This window comes from Rana temporaria, chromosome 2 (assembly GCF_905171775.1).
Source record: "Rana temporaria chromosome 2, aRanTem1.1, whole genome shotgun sequence".
Lineage (NCBI taxonomy): Eukaryota > Metazoa > Chordata > Amphibia > Anura > Ranidae > Rana > Rana temporaria.
In genome coordinates this window covers 151,516,161-151,537,635 of record NC_053490.1, presented here as the reverse complement: position 1 = coordinate 151,537,635, position 21,475 = coordinate 151,516,161, and positions in this window count along the sequence as shown.

Below are 21,475 nucleotides of genomic sequence, written 5' to 3'. Positions count from 1 at the left end.
GTTTTATTACTTTTTTTTTTTATTATAGTTATTTTCATTCTAATTCATTTCAAAATTACAGTCACAAGGCTAAAAATAACTGTTAAAGCTTTACGAATTTAGCCTGTATTCAGATTTTTTACACCAACCAGACACCCCATATTATTGTCCTTTTCCATTCACTTTGCAAAATTAGTTTTATTGTTCACTAAATTAACATTCAATTAACATTACAATAAAGATATAATGGACACTTTCGCCTTTTACAAACTGTATTAGAAATACTAGAAACATAGAAAAGTGATGACAGAACAAGACAGAGTAGTCCATCAAGTCTCCCTTTTTTGGGGGGGGTTGGAGCTTTTTTTTTTCGTTAACTTTTTTTTATCTGAGTATAGATCTATGTTTGTCCCAAGCATGTTTGAAGTAATTTCAGTTACTGTTGACTGCCTCACTACCTCTGCTGGAAATCTATTCCAAGCATCAACTACCCTTTCAGTAAAATAATACTTTCTAAAATTTGTTTTAAACTCTCCTCCAGTTAGTTTCAGATGCCAGAACACACATTACAGTGTGATTGTGCAATCTACTGAGTTTAGGTTAAAAAAGCAAAAATGATAATTCACAACCTATATGTGAAAACTTTTGATAAAAAGAAGAGCATACAAGTTGTCAGTTGCACATGTGCAACTGCATGTACATTGTCAAGAAAATCATGAACAGGCAGGTAAGAATCCTTTATTGACATAATGGTTTATTTACCAAGGCTCCGTTCACACCTAGGCGTTTTTAGGCGATTTTCTGCTCTAAGCCTCAGCTCTAAAACTGCCCAAAAAGACAAATCTCATTGGCCCGGAACCATAGTTTACACAGCGCAATTGCTTACTTGCCCCGGCGTTATGAATGCTCCTGATTCAGGAACATCGTAACGCCGACTGCAGCCTAAAATCTGCGTGGCAGAAGGCTCTTATGCCACGCATATCTTAGGCTGCATTCTTGCGATGGCCGCTAGGGGGCGCTCCCATTGTGCTCAGTGTATAGTATGCAAATTGCATACTAACACCGATTCACAATGTTGCGCGAGCCCTGCGTACGCAATTTACGTTGTTTCCGTACGGCGTGTTTAGCGTAAGGCTGCCCCTTCTAATAGTAGGGGCAGCCAATGCTAAAGTATACCCGACGTTTGATTTTTACGTAATTTGCGTAAGTGATTTGTGAATGGCGCTGGACGGCATTCACGTTCACTTTGAAGCAAATGACGTCCTTGCGACTTCATTTGCCGCAATGCACGTCGGGAAAGTTTCCCGACGGAGCATGCGCTCTACGCTCGGCGCGGGAGCGCGCCTAATTTAAATGATTCCCGCCCCCTACGGGATCATTTACATTAGGCGCCCTTACGCAGGGCAAATTTACACAGTGCACACGCAATTTACGGAGCTACTGCTCCGTGAATCGCGGGTAGTGCAGTAAATTTGCGGGGGCGCAGGGCAAAAACGTTGCCCTGCGCCTCCGCAAGAAAGGGGCAAATCTACCTGAATCCGGGCCATTAATTTTAATGGCCCCTGCTCACATCTGAGCATTCTGTCGCCTTAAACAAAACGCAGGTCGCTAAAAAAAGTAAATTTTTTTTGGGCAGACTTGTCAACTTCAAAACGCCTGTACAAAAACACTGCAAAAACTGCAAAAACTCTTGAAAAAAAAAACGCACTGAAAAGACAACTGAAAAAATGCCTGTAAAATAGCAAGATGTGAACGGAGCCTAAAACTGGAGAGTGCAAAATCTTGTGCAGCGGTGCAGGGTAGCCAATCAGCTTCTAATGTCAGCTTTTTCAATTAAAAATGGAAGCTGATTGGTTTCTGTGTAAAGCTGCACTAGATTTTGCACTCTCCAATTTTAGTAAATCAACCCATAGTATGTCTCCTCTACATTTAAAGCCTGCCTGGTCAAACTTTTTTAAATTTACATTTTAAAGTTCCTCTTTAATGCCATGAATATGTGGGACCTTACATATGCCCACACTCCTTTGGATTCAAACTATTTGATCTAAAATTAGTGAATCATACAATCAGATTGTAACATGTGTGTCCTAAATTAAGGTGCCAAGATACATAAAAAGATAGTTGCTCAGTCAAGTTGGTTTTGAGATGATATCATGTTTCGCATGCCTCAGACACTGGCACCATCTTTTTTTTTTCCTGGAGGGAACATTGAATAAACCAATTAGAAAAGTGGTTATGAATATGATAGTCATTGCTTCCCTTATATAATCAGCAGCTTATCTTTCCCTTTCCTCTTACATTTATCAAAGAGAGTCTGCTCTTTGAATGCATTGTTTTGCCCCATATGTACAGTTTATTGTAGAACCCTTAAGAGTAATTACATTATTATTATTATTATTATTATTATTATTATTAAGGAGTTATATAGTGCCTGTTTGCGCAGAGCTTTACAACATGGACAGACAGTACAGTATCAATACAGGAGGAGTCAGAAGGCCCTGCTCGTTAAAACTTACAATCTAATGCATGCATCTTTCTGGATCCTTTGCTGCCCTGATCAGACTCAGGAACCCAGAGAAATATCTGTGTTATCTTTCTATCTAGGGGGGAATATGAGACACTTAGGCCGCCTACACACGGTCGGACAAAACCGATGAGAATGGACCGAGGTTCAGTTTCATTGGTCCAAACCGACCGTGTGTATAGCCCATCGGTCTGTTGTCCTTCGGTCCAAAATTTTAAAACATGCTTTAAAATCGAACCGATGGCAGCTGCCCGATCGGTCCAAACCGATGGTTAGTACAGAAAGCATCGGTTCAAAACCCGCGCATGCTCAGAATCAAGTCGACGCATGCTTGGAAGCATTGAACTTCGTTTTATTCAGCACGTCGTGTGTTTGACGTCACCACGTTCTGACCCGATCGGTTTTTGGAACGATGGTGTATAGGCACATCAGACCATCAGGCCACTTCAGCGGTGAAGCGATGGAAATGGCCCGTCGGACCATTCTCATCGGTTTGGAACGACCGTGTGTATGCGGCCTTACTGTGTTTCTTTATTTAGAACTGACCACACATGTTACAATCTGATTTACAACCTTATTTATATATACCAACACCTATCTATTACACAAGCCTGCCTGCTTGGAAATACATTGAATAGATTGCTTAGGTAGGTCATTACATTATATAGCTTTGGTAAACCTAAAGAAGACTATAGATTGCACAATTAGGTTGCAAGGTGTGTAGTCAACTGTTTTGTACCGGTTAGTGCCTCGACAGCCAAATGTCAGGCCAAATTGTTATCATGCAGGAGCAAAAGGAAATATGCACAGCCCTGTGTTAGTTTAACCTTATGCAGTAAGTTAGATCATATCCATGTAATTGGCTTTTAGGGGAACCACAGGCAGTACAATAACAAGTAAAAGGTAAATAAATGCTCTTAGGTTGCTCTACAGTAAAGAGAACCTGTTAATTTGCCTGATATATACAAAGTATAGGTCCTTATAAAGAGTGCTGCAGTCATCTGCAGGCAGTTCTTTATAAGGAATTCAGATCATGCTTGCTTATTTGACTGTCCTCTATAACCAGCCTTCAACCAAGCCAACATACAGTATAAGATAAATATGTTTTATTTTATATTTTTTTTCTATATTTATTATTCCCCTCGATTGTAAGCTCTAATGAGCAGGGCTCTCTGATCCCTCCTGTATTGAATTTAAACTGTACTGTCTGCCCTCATGTTGTAAAGCTCTGTGCAAACTGTTGGCGCTCTATAAATCCTGTATAAGAATAATTGTATACAAATACATTGAAATTCCTATTCATTGCTATGTGGCTATGTCCTTCAGTTAACCACTTACCCCCCGGACCATATTGCTGCCCAAAGACCAGAGTACTTTTTGCGATTCGGGACTGCGTCGCTTTAACAGACAATTGTGCGGTCGTGCAACGTGGCTCCCAAACAAAATTAGCGTCCTTTTTTTCCCACAAATAGAGCTTTCTTTTGGTGGTATTTGATCACCTCTGCGGTTTTTAGTTTTTGCGCTATAAACAAAAATAGAGCGACAATTTTGAAAAAAATGAATATTTTTTACATTTTGCTATAATAAATATCCCCCAAAAATATATAAAAAAATTTTTTTTTTCCTCAGTTTAGGCCGATACGTTTTCTTCTACATATTTTTCATAAAAAAAATCGCAATAAGCGTTTATTGATTGGTTTGCGCAAAAGTTATAGCGTTTACAAAATAGGGGGTATTTTTATGTCATTTTTATTATATTTTTTTTACTAGTAATGGCGGCGATCAGCGATTTTTTTTTTCGGTACTGCGACATTATGGCGGACACTTTTGACACATTTTTGGGACCATTGGCATTTTTATAGCGATCAGTGCTATAAAAATGCATTGGATTACTATAAAAATTCCACTGGCAGTGAAGGGGTTAACAGAGGATAAGACTGCAATCAGAAAGTCTGATAAAGGAAAGGAGTTGCTCCAAAACCGGTAATCTACATTTTAATAAACTATTAAAGTGGAGGTTCACCCGGAAATGTACATTTTTAACATTAGATTCATGCTCATTTTGTCTAGGGGAATCGGATAGTTTTTTTAAAAACGAAGCAGTACTTACCGTTTTAGAGAGCGATCTTCTCTGCCGCTTCCGGGTATGGGCTGCGGGACTGGGCGTTCCTATTTGATTGACAGTCTTCCGACAGGCTTCCGACGGTCGCATCTATCGCGTCACGATTTTCCGAAAGTAGCTGAACGTCGGTGCGCAGGCGCCGTATAGAGCCGCACCGACGTTCGGCTTCTTTCGGCTACTCGTGACGCGATAGATGCGACCGTTGGAAGCCTTTCGGAAGACTGTCAATCAAATAGGAACGCCCAGTCCCGAAGACCATACGCGGAAGTGGCGGAGAAGATCGCTCTCTAAAACGGTAAGTACTGCTTCGTTTTTAAAAAAAACTAGCCAATTCCCCTAGACAAAATGAGCATGAATCTAATGTTAATTTTTTTTTTCGGGTGAACTCCCGCTTTAAGGATGATTCAATTGCAGCTGGAGCCTCTATTTATATATGAATGTCCATAAACATGCATGCTTATGCCCTGTATTGACACCACTGGTGCCAATCTTATCAGAAATCGTGGGGGTTATTTAGGAAAGGCAAATCCACTTTGCACTACAAGTGCAAACTACAAGTGCAAAGTGCACCTGAAAGTACACTTGGTCGCTGTAAATCTGAGGGTATATCTGAAATGAGGGGAAGCTCTGCTGATTTTATTATCCGATCATGTGCAAGCTAAAATGTTTTTTATTCTCCTTTTATGTCCCCATCGGATCTACAGTCACTCCACTTCCAAGTGCACTTTTAGTGCAATTTCAAGTGCACTTTGCACTTGTAGCACAACGTGGATTTGCCTTTCGTAAATAACCCAATGGTGTTTGCTTGGAAAAATCCATTCTGGATATTTATTTCTTCCTTTGAAATCAGTTACCCTGGTCTATCTGCACTGAATAGATGTGGCCCATAAAATTATAGATGTAGCAGCTTTGAGAAATTTGATCATAAATGTAAGATATCTACGCTAGTCATTCAGTGGTCAGATAGTGGAAAACTGACTACCACTAAATGGCTATGGACTGTGAAAGTGACATTATTTTACTGGCTCACCTTATATAAACAAATTGGAGAACATTTTGATTTAGTCAATACCTTATGCTGGCTATAAACAGGCCAATTTTACCTCAATTTGCCATTTAGATGTTCCTGAGATGATAATCAGCCCAATCCTTTTATTTTTTATTTATATGTTGGTTTCATAAGGGAAATAATGCATCAGTTGCACATCTGAGGTTTCATTTAATTAAAATAATGATTCTGGGTGACATGCACTGGTACAACAAATGAGGATATGTCTCCTACCTGTAATTCCTAGGGAGACATCTATCCATCTGTGACCAGCCTTGCCTGCAATTCATCAGCTAAAAAACACATTCAATGAATATATTATTATGTTCTTATTACTGTAAATGTAAATGATTTGCCATAGATGCTGAGAAATCCTCAATTCATAGTTGTTAAAATTGTTTTTCAAAGATTGTACTTAATCCAACATTAATGTGTGCAAAATATTTGGAAAGGAAACTAAAACAATACTGATTTGCACTGTGCTGTGATCATATTTGTTTTTGGATATATTCAATATGAAATCAAGTTCTGGAACCTCACCATGGGCAAAGCCACTTCTATTACCGGTGCCACTAAAGACCTGACCCATTCATCTAAGACCGCCATTTATTTTTTAAACCCCAGTGTTCAATGGTTCCTAAAATACATAGAGGCCCAGATTCACGTAGAATCGCGGCGGCGTAACGTATCGTAGATACGTTACACCGCCGCAAGTTTTCATCGCAAGTGCCTGATTCTCAAAGCACTTGCATGAAAACTTACGCTGGCGGCCTCCGGCATAAGCCCGCGTAATTCAAAGGGGCGTGTGGCATTTAAATTAGGCGCGCTCCCGTGCCGGACCTACTGCGCATGCTCCGTTTTGAAATTCCCGCCGTGCTTTGCGCGAAGTGACGTAATTTTTTCGAACGGCGGCGTATCGTACTTTCGTATACCCAGACGTCTTACGCAAGGACAAACAATTTTCAAATTTCGACGTGGGAACGACGGCCATACTTTATACAGCACATGGGCTGTGTAAAGTTAGGGCAGCAAAAACGACGACTAACTTTGTGACGGGAAACTAGACTAGCAGCGACGTAGCAAACGCGAAAAACCGTCGTGGATCGCTGTAACTACTAACTTGCATACCCGACGCTGGTTTACGACGCGAACTCCCCCCAGCGGCGGCCGAGGTATTGCATCCTAAGATCCGACAGTGTAATTCAATTACACCTGTCGGATCTAAGGGCTATCTATGCGTAACTGATTCTATGAATCAGTCGCATAGTTAGGAAGACCCTAAAACAGAGATACGACGGCGTATCAGGAGATACACCGTCGTATCTCTTGTGTGAATCTGGGCCAGAATGTTTTACAATAAATTGCAGCAAATGAACCTTAAAATTTGCACTTAAATTTTGGGGCCTGCATATTCCTCTTTTTGGTTATTGTGATCTACATCTAATTTAAAACAAATTGTTATCTGAGATGATCTAACAGTTGTACATATTGCTAACTGAGGAAGAAAATGTGCGTGCACCAAGCAAGGTATCAGGTAAAGAAGACCCAAATGCTGCTCTGTTGGGGCAAAAAAGGATTCATATGTAGGGATATTTGTTTTTGAAATTTCAGTTCCAAACAGCAGAGTTTGAAGTTGTGTGCATGTGCAAGTTCTGGCTACAGCAGGCTTACCTGTACATGCCTGTACAAACACACTGTCATAGAACATACACAACACATATCTCCTTCACTCAAAGATGAGCCCACAGTGGTCCAGGGATATGCAATTAGCGGACCTCCAGCTGTTGCAAAACTACAAGTCCCATCATGCCTCTGCCTCTGGGTGTCATGTTTGTGGTCGTCAGTGTCTTGCTATGCCTCATGGGACTTGCAGTTCTGCAACAGCTGGAGGTCCGCTAACTGCATATCCCCACTCTAAGCTCTTGTCCTGGTAGATTCAGATAAATGCCGCCTTGCTGCCCTCATAAGACTGGGGGTGTCTGGATACACTAAAAAAATAAACAGAGGGTGCACTGGTCCCCAGGCTCTGAGGAAGAGGTGCTGCCTCAAAATGCATCAGCCAGTCCTTTTGTGGGACGTTCATCTGTTATGTGACACAATGGACGTTAAGCTGCTCTACATCTGATATGCTATTTACAAGTTCATATTTGTGAGTAGTATTCTTTGTTTTTAAATAAAGTAATTTTCAAAGATAATGCACTAGGCTGGTGCACCCTCCTTTTATTTCTCATCACACTCTCATAGAACCCCCACCACAGTTCACACTATGGGGTTGATTTACTCAAATTGGAGGGTACACAATCTGGCACAGTTGTGCATCGTAGTTAATTAACTTCTAACTTCAACTTGTTCAATTAAAGGGGTTGTAAATATATATATATTTTTTTAAATAACAAACATGTTATTCTTACCTCCACTTTGCAGCTCGTTTTGCACAGAGTGGCCCCGATCCACGTCTTCTGGGTTCCCTCGGCGGCTGTCTCTGGTCCTCCTCGCAAGAACTCCACACATTCATGCAAGCTCCTTCGCATTGTGTGGAGTCCTTGCGGGCGCGCTCCCGTGATACAGCGAGCGGCCATAGCCGCTCACTGTATCACTGGACCCTCCCCTTCGACGCGTAGCGTCATCGGATGTGATTGACAACAGCGCCAGCCAATGGCTGCGCTGCTTTCAATCCATCCGCTCTAGCCAATCAACGGCTAGGCTGAGCGGCGAAGAGGATGACGGGGCCGAGCGTGGGACTTTCAAGGGGTCAGGTAAGTATAACGGGGGGGGCGGTATTGTCGGATGTTTTTTCACCTTAATGCATAGAATGCATTAAGGTGAAAAACCTATTACCTTTACAACCCCATTAAGCTTTGACAAAAAGCTTAATTGGTTTCTATGCAGTGCTGCGCCAAATATTGCACTCTCCAGTTTTAGTATATCAACCTTTATTACTTTTTAATTTTAGTGGCTTTTTATATATGAAATACATCATGTAGTGTTATCCCTACATGAAATGAGCTTTACTGACATATGCACAGATGCTATAGTTAACATTAAATAGCAAAATACATTTCACAATACATGCATCATGTGTACAAGGTATTCTAGATGCATATTCATTTTGGAAATATTTAGTCATATGCTCATGATCAGTACTCTGGTGTACCCCCGTAAGCTTTAGTAATTGAAGCCCGAAAGATATAAGGGAAAGTTTTGAAAAGTCATTGTAGATACTTTTGCGTAGGCATATGTAGGTGTATGTTTATCTGTGTGGGTTTATGTTATTTGGATAATTATCCTTAAATATACTGACTAAAGAGCCATTAGAGAGATTACCGCTGATGGTGAAGACTGGAGGGAAGTTTGTTCATTAAAAGCCCATTGATTCCCAGACACAGTGCCTTCTATTCAGTGACACAGTGCCCTGAAGTTATCAGTTCAATCAGTTACAAATCAACAGGTAATTAGACCTATAGCCTCAGGCAAGCTAATACAAAGGTAGTACACACGACAGAAACAGTCATCCCATGTGCTTACCATGTGCTTGCTGAATACAAATTAGAGTGCTGGGCATTTTTTTGTACGTTGTGATGATAAGAGACATTCATTTTTTAATTATTCTTCATTTATCACAAGTCACTAAAACATCACTATTCATCATGACACATTAAACTCAATTACTGATATATAGATAAATCCTTCTCTTTCCAACTTTTGTTCCATTTGTAGAGCCATTTGGAACATTGCAAACATGCTGCATCTTTGGTGCCAATAAAAAAAAAAAACTTTTGTTGGACTTTTGTTGGCAAGTGAAGAAAAAAGTATCCACATGCCTTGATATTTGACAGCAGTTCCTAAAAACAACACATAGGCAGCAAAAGTGTCAAGTGGGCACGTGAGAAACACAATTTGCTCCTCTTGCTCAATTTGCTGAGGGTATTGTTGCCGTCTCTAGCAAAGTGAGGAAACATTGCCCCCCTGCAGAGCTAGCTGTTGTCTCCACAAAAAGAGCCAGTCATACACTAATTTCTCCAACCTGCTTCTAATTTAGACCAGAAAATTGGATTTTAAACCATGGAATAAAGCAATCTAACCACTAAGTTAACAGAAAATGATGCATTGTGAATATGCAGATGTTGAGGTCTGAAGAAACACATGTAATAAGGGATGCTATTTATAACAACCCTCTGTAATTATTGTACAATTCCACAATTCTTTTTTCTTTCCGATTTACAAGAAGATATCTATTGTGAGGGCTTAACAAAACCAGAACTCGCTTCAATGACAGATTGTTCTGTTATTATTACAAATGATCCAAGAAAACGAAATGTTGATATCCAATATGCCTCAGAAAGTACCCAAGTCTAATACATAGCTGATCATAAAAAAAAGATTTGATTAAAAAAGCTAAATGTCTGCTAAATAAATCTGCTGCATATGGATGCTAAAAAACATTTCAGGACAATTCAGGTAAGAGCTTTAATTGCTATGTTTTTGGACAGTAAAAGGACATTTAAAACTCAAATGATAAAAAAAAAATATTACAACTCCAGGTAATCACTAAAAAAATAAAGTAATGGGGTTAACCACTTAAGCCCCGGACCAATATGCTGCTAAATGCCCAAAGGCGTTTTTACAATTCGGCACTGCGTCGCTTTAACAGACAATTGCGCGCTCGTGCGACGTGGCTCCCAAACAAAATTGGCGTCCTTTTTTCCCCACAAATAGAGCTTTCTTTTGGTGGTATTTGATCACTTCTGCGGTTTTTATTTTTTTGCGCTATAAACAAAAATAGAGCGACAATTTTGAAAAAAATGCAATATTTTTTACTTTTTGCTGTAATAAATATCCCCCCAAAACATATATAAAAACATTTTTTTCCTCAGTTTAGGCCGATCCGTATTCTTCTACCTATTTTTGGTAAAAAAAATCGCAATAAGCGTTTATCGATTGGTTTGGGCAAAATTTATAGCGTTTACAAAATAGGGGATAGTTTTATTATTTCTTTTTTTTTTACTACTAATGGTGGTGATCAGCGATTTTTTTCGTGACTGCGGCATTATGGCGGACACTTCGGACAATTTTGACACATTTTTGGGACCATTGTCAATTTCACAGCAAAAAATGCATTTAAATTGCTATAAACGAATAGCCGCGCCGTCGTCCCGGATCGCTCTTCCCGCGGGAATCCGACCGCCGCATGTAGCGGGGGGGTCCCGATCGGACCCCCGACCCGCGGAAAGGCAAGGACATACCTGTACGTGCCATTCTGTGGACGTACATATACATGCGGCGGTCGGGAAGTGGTTAAAGCAGCTACAAACACTGTAGCTGCTGACTTTTAATAAGGACACTTACCTGTCCTAGGTGCCCTAAATGTCGGCCCCCCCGAGGCGGATCCCACGATCGTGGCAGGTCCCGGCGCCGCCATCCTCACTATGGGTAACAGGAAGTGGAGCCTTGCGCATGTGCGAGTCTCGCGGCGCTGTATGAATGGGCGGCTGCTCTCTGGGATACACACAGTTCCTAGAAGGCAGCGCGCCCCATTCCCCAGAAGACAACGTGAGGATAAAGACCAGCCACGGACTAGGAAGAGGCAGATTAGGAAGATCTGCCTAGCAACCGCAATTCTGGTAAGTAAATTTTTTTTTTTTTTCAATTTTCTTTTCTATTTTATTGTAGCATTTTGGAGTATTTTTTTACCTCCACTTTAAATTGAAGTTAAAAGCACACATTTTTTTTCCCTTAAAGGACAAGTCCAGCCAAAGTCCCACCCTACAGGTTCACTCTGTTTCTAGCAGTCCAGCCAAAGCTTGTTTGGCTGGGCTTCTCCTGTGGATCACAGGAGTGCTATTCGTTTTGGCACTCCTGTGACCCGTTTTCAGCAGAGAGAGGACTGAAGTCTGCTCTCTGCTGATGTCAGGGATGTCAGTCCAGGCACATGTCATCCCAACAATAAAGTCTGGATCTGCCAGGTGCCTGGACTGACACCCGTCCCAGCCTCTGAGGCCTTGTACACATGATCGGACAAAACCGATGAAAACGGACTGAAGTCCAGTTTCATCGGTCCAAACCGACCGTGTGTGGGCCCCATTGGTCAGTAATCCTTCGGTCCAAAAATGTAGAACTTGCTTTAACCTCCCTGGCGGTATGATTCTGTCTGAAAAAACATGCTGAAAGCGGTACAATTATTTGCAAGGAAATTTGGTGTTTTATACTGTAGGCCTGTGATTTTTAGGAATAACTCACTTAAATCTGACCAAACAAGAATCTAATAGGCATCCCGGGTATGACATTTTTTTAAAAACAAAATTTTAAATTATAATATAATAAATAATTATAAATAATTATAGCAAGTAATAATATAATTAAAATAAAAATTATTCAATAATGTAATCAACTCAAAATCACTGAAATTTGCTCAGTTGCAGAATTGTTGCTGTCATTATTTTATTTTTTTTATGACGAATTTCGACGCAAATCGCTATCGCACAATTCTGCAAGTGATTATAATTTATTATCGCTGTTTTCTAGCTGATCTAAAACCATTTTTGACATAAAAAGACACTTTTGGTTGCTATGGACAATCTACAGTTTTCAGGCAGAAAAAAAGGTTTTTATTATATAAAATGACGTGCATGACACTGGGCAGACCACTAGGGACAAGGGGGGTGTGTTTTTTTTACATACAGTACTGTAATCTATAAGATTACAGTATACTGTATGTATAGTGTTTGTTTACTTTTTTGAATTTGGCGCCGATCTCCGCTCCCGTGGTCGTAACGTCGCAGGGAACGGAGATCGGCGGCACAGGAGGACGCTGTGTGAATCGAGCGAGGTCCTGCTCGCTCACACAGCGTGGTGACATCCCTGGATCCAGGAGAAGGTAAGCCAGCGCACGCTGCAGGCTCTGCATATCTACCCCGAGCGTGACTCGGGGATATCGATTTTGGTAGAAAAAATCAACCCCGAGTCACGCTCGGGGATACCGCCAGGGGGGTTAAAATTCAACCGATGGACGCCTAACCGATAGGTCAAAACTGATGGTTAGTACGCAAAAGCATCAGTTTAAAAACCACGCATGCTCAGAATCAAGTCGACGCATGCTTGGAAGCATTTAACTTCATTTTTCTCTGCACGTCGTTGTGTTTTACGTCACCACGTTGGACTCGATCATTTTTTTAACTGATGGTGTGTAGGCACATCAAACCATCAGTCTGCTTCATCGGTTAACCAATAAAAATGGTCCTTCGGATGGACCGACCGTGTGTATGCAGCCTTAGTGAGCTGCTGAGAGCCTGAGATGGCTGATCCACCCCCTCCACATCCTAGCACTCCAGTGAACGAAGAGAGAGAAGAGTAGAGAGCTGTGACTGATAGCCTGCAGCTCTCTGCTCATGGATCTCTGAGAACCGATTGAACGGCGATGTTTGATAGTTTGGTTTTCAGTGCAGACGCGCCGGTGGACAGATGCAGCATCGGACCAATGCTGCATCCCCCTAGGTAAGTAAAAAAAAAAAGAAACCCATACTTCTCTTTTAAATCAAGAAAAGAGGCTTATCTTTACCTAATCTGTGCAAGGATAGTTCACAGAGCAGTCCCTTTCTGGGGTCCTCCGCCATAAGTTAAAGTAAATCTCCCCAGATGGCCACAGGCAGCAAAATATAAATATATTAATGACAGGGGCTATAACTATTTCTTATCTAGTCAAAAACAAAAACAAAAAGTGAAAGTTGTGTGAATTTCATGTGAAAACATTTATAAATAGACTCCTTTTAAATTACAAAGTATCTAACCCCAAGAGCAAAAATACAATCTATTGCAGCTTTCTAGTCATTAAATGTGGTGTCTGCATTAGTTTACTTTTTCAGTCTTTCTCCAGTCTGTTGGTCCTGCCAGTAACACAATTTATATCCTAGAATGGACTGAGAGGGCTTTAGTAGCCCGAGCAGCATGGGTATTTGGCTGCCCCCCTTCCAACTTGTTTGTTATATAAAAAAAATAAAATGGTCACTTTTAGAAAAATGTATTTAATTCTTAAGCCTCGTGCACACGATCGGATTTTCCGCAGACAAAGCGCCAGACTTTTGTCTGAAAGGCGTGTGCCTGAATTTTGTATTGCATACGAACAGCACACAATTGTCAACCAACAAACATGAAAGTAGTGATGTACTATGTGGTTTTTCAGCTCTTTAACGCCATCCTTTGGGCACCTTCTGCTAATGTTATGTTTTGTGAGCATTGCTTCCTAGCATGCGTGTTTGTACTTTGGACTTTCAACAGGCACAATTCAGTGAGGCTTTCATGCTTAAGCCCCGTACACACAGGCCGAATGTCGGGAGACAACTGCTGGTTAAAAAAAAATGTCCAACATTCTGCCTGTGTGTATGTTGGTCTGTCTGACAGAAGCTGACCGTTTTGCTGGCTTCTGTTGGACATGCATGTTGGAAAACCAGCAGCCGACCAACTCCTGACCAAGGCTCTCAGCCAATGGCAGAGAGTGCTGATCGGAGTGTCCTGGTGGGAGGCCATCCCTCCTTTCAGAACACAACAGCTCAGCAGGGGGGATTGCTGGACTTACCTTGCATGGTCCCAACTAGCAAAATAACTGTAGCGTGTATCAGGCTTTACCCTTTAACCTAGAGATCAGTGAACTCCTTATGGAAAAAACTCCTTATGCCTAAGGCCCCGTACACACGATAGAATCCATCCGCTGAAAAATCCCAGCAAATGGGTTTCAGCGGATAGATCCTATGGTGTGTACACTCCAGCGGATCTGTTTCCGCGGATATTTCTCCCCTGGGATGGATTCCAGCAGATCGAATATTTGCTGACATGCCAAACAAATCCATCTGCTGGAATCCATCCCAACAGATGGATCCGCTGGTCTGTATAGACTCACCGGATCCATCCGTCCGAAGGGATCCCCCGCATGCGTCGTAATGATTCGACGCATGCGTGGAATTCCTTATATGACAGTGTCGCGCACGTCGCTGCGTCATAATCGCGGCAACGGCGCGACACGTCATCGCCAGAGGATTTCAGCGCGGATTTCAATGCGATGGTGAGTACACTCCATCGCATTAAAATCTGCTGAAATCCTCGAGAGGATTTATCCACGGAAACGGTCCGTTGGACCGTATCCGCGGATAAATCCTCCCGTGTGTATGGGGTCTAACACTAGTTATATAACTCCTAAGCTAAGACAAGGATTGGACATTGTGAATTTCATTTCTGCAACCACAGGTTGCATGATTCCCCCATCAACACAGACAATGCTGCCAGGGAAATCTCTCCTGCCAAGACATTGTACTATTGCTAGTGGCTATAGCGGCCACTAACAATAATCGCAAGCAAATCTCACAGACTGGTTATACCCAAGTTGATTGATCGATCAACTTTGTACATTCAGTTTGCCCATACAAGGTTTGAATCTCGGCCGGTTCAGCAGGAACCATTTAACACCAGTTATTCTTTTACTACTGCTATAATTACTTCATTTCTGCTAGCCTCTGTAAAGGTCCATTACTAAACTCTTGCAGCATCAAGATCACAAGGCTAAAAAGGAAATACTGTAGCTTAAAGAGGAAGTAAATCCATCACAATTTAAAAAAAAAACCCCTGCAAAAGAAAGGCATAATGAGCTAGTATGCACAGCATACTAGCTCATTATGTGTCACTTACCTGAGAACGAAGCCCCGAAATTTGTCTCAGTCCCGTCCACCACCGCTGTCATTTCCCCTGGAGCTTTTTCCTTGATGTCACTACCGCGCATGCGCGCGGGACCGGCAGATCCCTGCGCATGCGCGAAAACACGGCATTAACCCCGTTAATGCCATTCACAAAAATGGCACCGCTCAGTGCGCCTGCACCGTTGTCTACGGCGTGAATGCGCCGTAGACAGCGGTGCCCGTTTTTGTGAAAATATCTCCTTAACCGTGTAGGTTAAGTAGATATTTCTTGCACCTACGGGTAAGCCTTAATCTAGGCTTACCTGTAGGTGCAAGTTGGAACAGTGGGTTTACAACCACTTTAATTCCATCAAGTTATGTAAGAAGGCCAAAGTATGAACAACAGTTTCCAGTACATCGATTTCTTAGTTACCTTGATGGAAATAAAACCTGTGCAGTATCCCTGTTGTCTTTGATAGTGTCTTCTATAATGACATGGCTGTATATGGGAGTCTCTCTGATTTTTAGAGCATTCTTCAAATGTATAAAATCATTCTTTATATGCACTTTTTTTATTTATTTAGGCAATGTTGGTATTACATCATCTTTCACGATCAGCTTTTTTATGTTACTGCAAGAATGTAAGGATGTCAGTTTATTACATTGTCTACACTAACAATAAGAAATCAATAATAAAGATCTGTTGCATCCTAAGGTCACTTGAAATCAGATATGACAAGGTCCCTGTAGACAGAGAGCAAATGATATATTCCTTAGAAAGGCGAAACCGTTTGTGTATTGTTCTGCATGAAAATAGACCAGAATCAAAAAAAAGTGTATATATTATTTGGAAATAGTTAATTAGAAGGTAATTAGATAAACATTATTTAGAATAAATCTCTCTGTCATTACTCAACTTTTGTATTGTGGTTGTTTAACTGTGTTCTTATAAATATTGTTTTCAATTGTTCTATGTTATTAATATTACTTAATTTGCTCTTCAGAAAAAAAAAAAGATATTAAAATGTTGTTTTTTTTTTTTTAATTCTAGCTAGTTTCTGACTTGGTGGCAGGGGCTTTTTCACCCTATCGTGTTCTCTTTTAATTCTTTACAGTGATTGCTTTGTTCTGGACATTGCATTAATCAATCAAAATGTACCTTGTTTACTGACGAAGAATGTGAATGTACTGATTGACTAGAGATCCCCAAATACACTCATTGTATACTAAATGAGTGTTATCCATCTCTGAGTGCGCAATGTTCATGACAGTTACATTAAAAAGGTAGATGGCTTGGGCTAGATCAGAGGATGATGAGTTGAAGAGTAATAAAATATGATAACGAGAAACTATCATGTTACTACTATTATTATTATTATTATTATTATTATTATTATTATTATACAGGATTTATATAGCTATAAATGTTACCAATGTTAGTTGTTGTAGTAGTAGTAGTAGCTTTAGCTATCTATGCTCAAAAATGTGGGTCAATTTGAATAGCATGTGAAAATAACCACCGTAATCCTATTTTTCATGCAAATAAAGAAAACTAGGATATATTTATCTCTTATTTTTAGTCTAAAACCTTAAATGTTCTAAAAAAATAACCTCTTTATCATTATATTTACCAACCGGTATGGTTTAGCATTCATGTACAGTGCAGGGAAGCGTGCAGGTAAAGCAAACTTGCTGCTTTCCTCTTTATGGGCAAGACATTAGATTACTTTATTGGTTGATATGGTTAATACAGAAGTTTTTTTTTTACTGCAAAACAACAAATATCACATGTATTAATTTTTTTTACAAATACTTTGTGAATTGACCCTTACGGGTCCCTTTAGACCTTTGCAGTCTGTTGTGGTGCACCACCACGGGCACATATACATACAGAGGGCCAGATCCACAGATCTATTGATACGCCACGTAATTTCAAATTGCCCGCGTCGTATTTTTGTTTTACGACTGCATCTGGGCTCGATCCGACAGAAACTGTGAAACAAACTATGAAAAAGCACACACATAAATGGATGAATTTGAAAACTGAGTCCACAAACAAGAACCAATAGATGGCAATGTCCGTCATAGATGAATGAAAATTCTCATGAAGAAGGTGTAACTGGGGCTGAACACCATCACAGGAAATATATCTTCAAACTAATGGTGTGTCTTAAACTCTTACCGGAGCCGTTGGATCCGACTGTCAGCGACAACGGATCAATCAGACATGGATGACCAGATATCCAAGGAATCCAATGGAACTCAGGGTACTCCTGGAAAGGATCCAGATGGAAATAATCATAACTGGAATCGCTGGACCGAGTTTTTCACGGCTAGTGCTTCATCAGGCATGGATATTGCAATTTGGTAGGAGAACCAAATGATCCAAGGGAATCCAGAATTATTCAGAGGATACCAAATACTAATAACCCCAACTGGGGTAACGGTGGCAAGATGGAAGGCCCACAAAAAAACTCACGTCCACAGAACATGGAAGAAAGAAAAAAAACATGTTTTGTCCTACTTGGACTTCTACTGGGCTATCTTGTAGAAGTCCAAGTAGGACGAAACGTGTCAGCCCAGGTACACCCCTCCCCATATTGCTTTTATTCTACAGTGATCACTTTTATTTGTATGTTGGCTTTTATCAAATAAAACCTATATATTTTTTGACCTGCACCATTTGGAGCCCCCTTTTCCATGTTCTGTGGACGTAAGTTTTTTCTTCCATCTTGCCACCGTTATCCCAGTTGGTATTATTAGTATTTGTTATCCTCTGAATACTTCTGGATTCCCTTGGATCATTTTGTTCTCCTACCGAATTGGAATATGCATGCCTGATGGAGCACTAGCCAAGAGCAACTAAGTCCAGCGATTCCAGTCATGATTATTTCCATCTGGATCCCTTCCAGGAGTACCCTGAGTTCCATTGGATTCCTTGGATATCTGGTCTACCCATGTCTGATTGATCCGTTGTCGCTGACAGTCGGATACAACGGCTTCGGTAAGAGTGTTTAAGACACACCATTAGTTTGAAGATATATTCAGTTACACCTTCTTCATGAGAATTTTCATTCATCTATGACGGACATTCAAATTCATCCATTTATGTGTGTGCTTTTTCACAGTTTGTTTTACCCTATTGGATTTATAGTGTTAGTTCATTTACACTTCACTGTTTTATCACTTTTAGCGCTTGTTTTCAAATTTATGTCACATTCTTGTGTAGCTGCTTTTTTTTTTTTTTCTTTTTTTTTTGGGATAGCGCAATATACACTTTCATATCCACTGAATTCTATAAAAAAAATGCTTTGTTGGCAAACTCTACTACATTCTCAGCACAAGATTGGAATTTCAGTGGTTGTTACCTACAAAAAATGCTGTCAATTAATAATGTAAAGCAGATGCCACAGCTCAAGGAAACAGATCAGTCCTCCTTATCTTCACTTAAAACTGGACTTAACAAAGAAAACAGAAACATGGAGCCAGACCTAAACAACTTTTTAGAAGTGATTATTAGAAATACCATTAAGGTGGGATTTAAAATGATACCATTTATTGACTACTTAACAGACATGCCGAATACATGCCCTAATGTGCTTCAAAATATTGATATTCAGTCTATTAGCTAGATAATAAATAGAAGCATTTTGTTTTAAACTTTTAACATTTTTTGTCAGATTGTAACATGATACAATACCCTGCTGCAAGGAAATGTGGGTTTTTAGTTTGAAAAAAGTTAAGTTAGCCATATACATAGATAGAAAATCAAATGAAACATTTGGTCGGTAGACCGATATCTCAATTTACATATCAGTAGTGTGCTTACTATGACAATTTTAATTTCAATACTAAAAATGAACGATCAAACATCCTGGAATTTTTTTTTTTTTTCAATCAAAACATTTTCTAATAGTTTGTGGGTCAGTTGTTCAGAAAAAGCTTTTAAGTGAAAAGAGCATGAGCAGAAGGGGTAGTAGTATTAGTAATCAGAAAAAAAGATCTTTGAAAACTATTGGAAACATTTTAAAGTTTGCAGGAAAATTTCCAATACAATAATTGGGCAATTAAATATTATATTGAAATAACATTTATATTTTTGTATGTCGTTTTAGGCTCAACTGTCACATGTGAAGAAAGCTTGTATTTTTTCAGTTTCAATACATTTTTATTAAGTAAACATAAGAAAAACAAAATCATAAATACATATCTTTTTTTTCAAGTACACCATAATACGCATCAGATTTTTTGTAAAAGTTAGGTATACAAGTAATGTAACATAAAACAAGTGCGATGTAACAAAGGTCACTATGCAGCAAGAACTTCCAAGTAGTTTTCAATTCCATTAATCTGGCATTGAGGGTTAGGGAGGTTGTGTCCATTTATCTGGCATTGAGGGCTAGGGAGGGAGGTTATGTCCACTATAAAGCCAGATACACCCTAACAGTTTTTTTTGTACAACCCTGTGGGGTTGAACAAAAAAAACTGTCAGCTCAAGTCAGAGTCACTGTACTAATGATCCAATGTTAGTACATCACTCTCCCCCACTGAGCTGTTTGTGCTCTAACAGGGGGATGCCCCCCCCCCACCAGAACACCCCGGTCAGCGCTCTCTGCCATTGGCTGAGAGCACTGATCAGGAGTCAGTCGGCTGCTGGTTTTCCAGCATGGTCGTCTGACAGAAGCCGGTCTGTCAGACCAACTGACATACACACAGGCCGAATGTCGGCCAGTTTTTATTAAACCGGCCAAAGTCTCCCGACATTTGGCCCGTGTGTATGGGGCTTTAGAATCTCCCTCATTGTTTTTTAGTAGGGAAGTGTACCTTTTTAAATGCATCACCTGCCTCAAGTAGTCAATCATGGATGATTACATTGATTATATTGACCAGATTGGTTCATAAATATTTCTCCCTAAATATATGGTTATCCAAAGATTCCAATTTTTTTCTTTTCAGTTTGTCATGCAGGATAGCTGTGAGGAAAGGAGTCACCGCTCCAGGTGGATCTTGTAGGCAATTTAGGAACCTCTCAGGAAACCTAGGTGCAGGCAATGCACAAGGCAAATGAAGAAGATTCGAGAGAAAATGGATAGCCGCACTCCAGATGAACTTCGGAAAGTTGTCTTTATTTGAAAAAAGTAGGCATACCGCCGACATGTTTTGCACTACATTAGTGCTTAATCGTGGCTAATGTAGTGCGAAACATGTCGGCGGTCCCATTCTGTGGCTGTGTCTTGCTGTGTATGCCTACTTTTTTCAAATAAAGACAACTTTCCGAAGTTCATCTGGAGTGCGGCTATCCATTTTCTCTCGAATCTTCTTCATTTGCAGGATAGCTGTGAGTTTTTTGTCAAACAGATACCAATAAATTCTGTGCTTCACCTGGGTAATAGTCAGAACTTCTGACTTTCATGCATTTGCCAGGGTCAGCAGTGAAGATAACATCAATTTTAATTGATTTGAGGTGCATGAAGAAGGTTTGAGGTTCAATAAGGCCCAGTAAGGATTCTTGGGGAGGCAGTCACCCAAAACTGTGTAAACCAATTGGTACTGTATACTCTCATTCAAAATTATTTATTTCTCCTGTATTCCCACCACGCATGTAGCAAAGTGCCAGTTAAGCCACAGCCCTGTAAACAACAGAAAGCCATGTACTAACAGCAAATCTAAATGGAAAAAATATACCACCAACAAAGTCATCTATAATAAGCCTCCTGTAACAAAGAGAATTGCCCCCAAGTAGGGATTTATAAAGTGAAGCTGTGTACACACGATCGGTTTGTCCAATGAAAACAGACCGTTTTCATCGGACAAACCGATCGTGTGGGCCCCATCATTTTTTTTTCCATCGGTGTAAAAAAATAGAACATGTTTTCAATTTTTCCTATGGATAAAAAAAACGATAGAAAAATCCGATCGTCTATGTGGAACTCCATCGGAGAAAACTCCACGCATGCTCAGAATCAAGTCGACGCATGTTCGGAAGCATTAAACTTCATTTTTTTTCAGCTTGTCGTGGTGTTTTACATCCTTGAGTTTTGGCACGGTCGGAATTTAGTCTGATAGTGTGTATGCAAGACTGCTAAAAGTCAGTCTCATCGGATTTCCGACTAAAAAATCCATCGGATTAGATTCCATCAGAT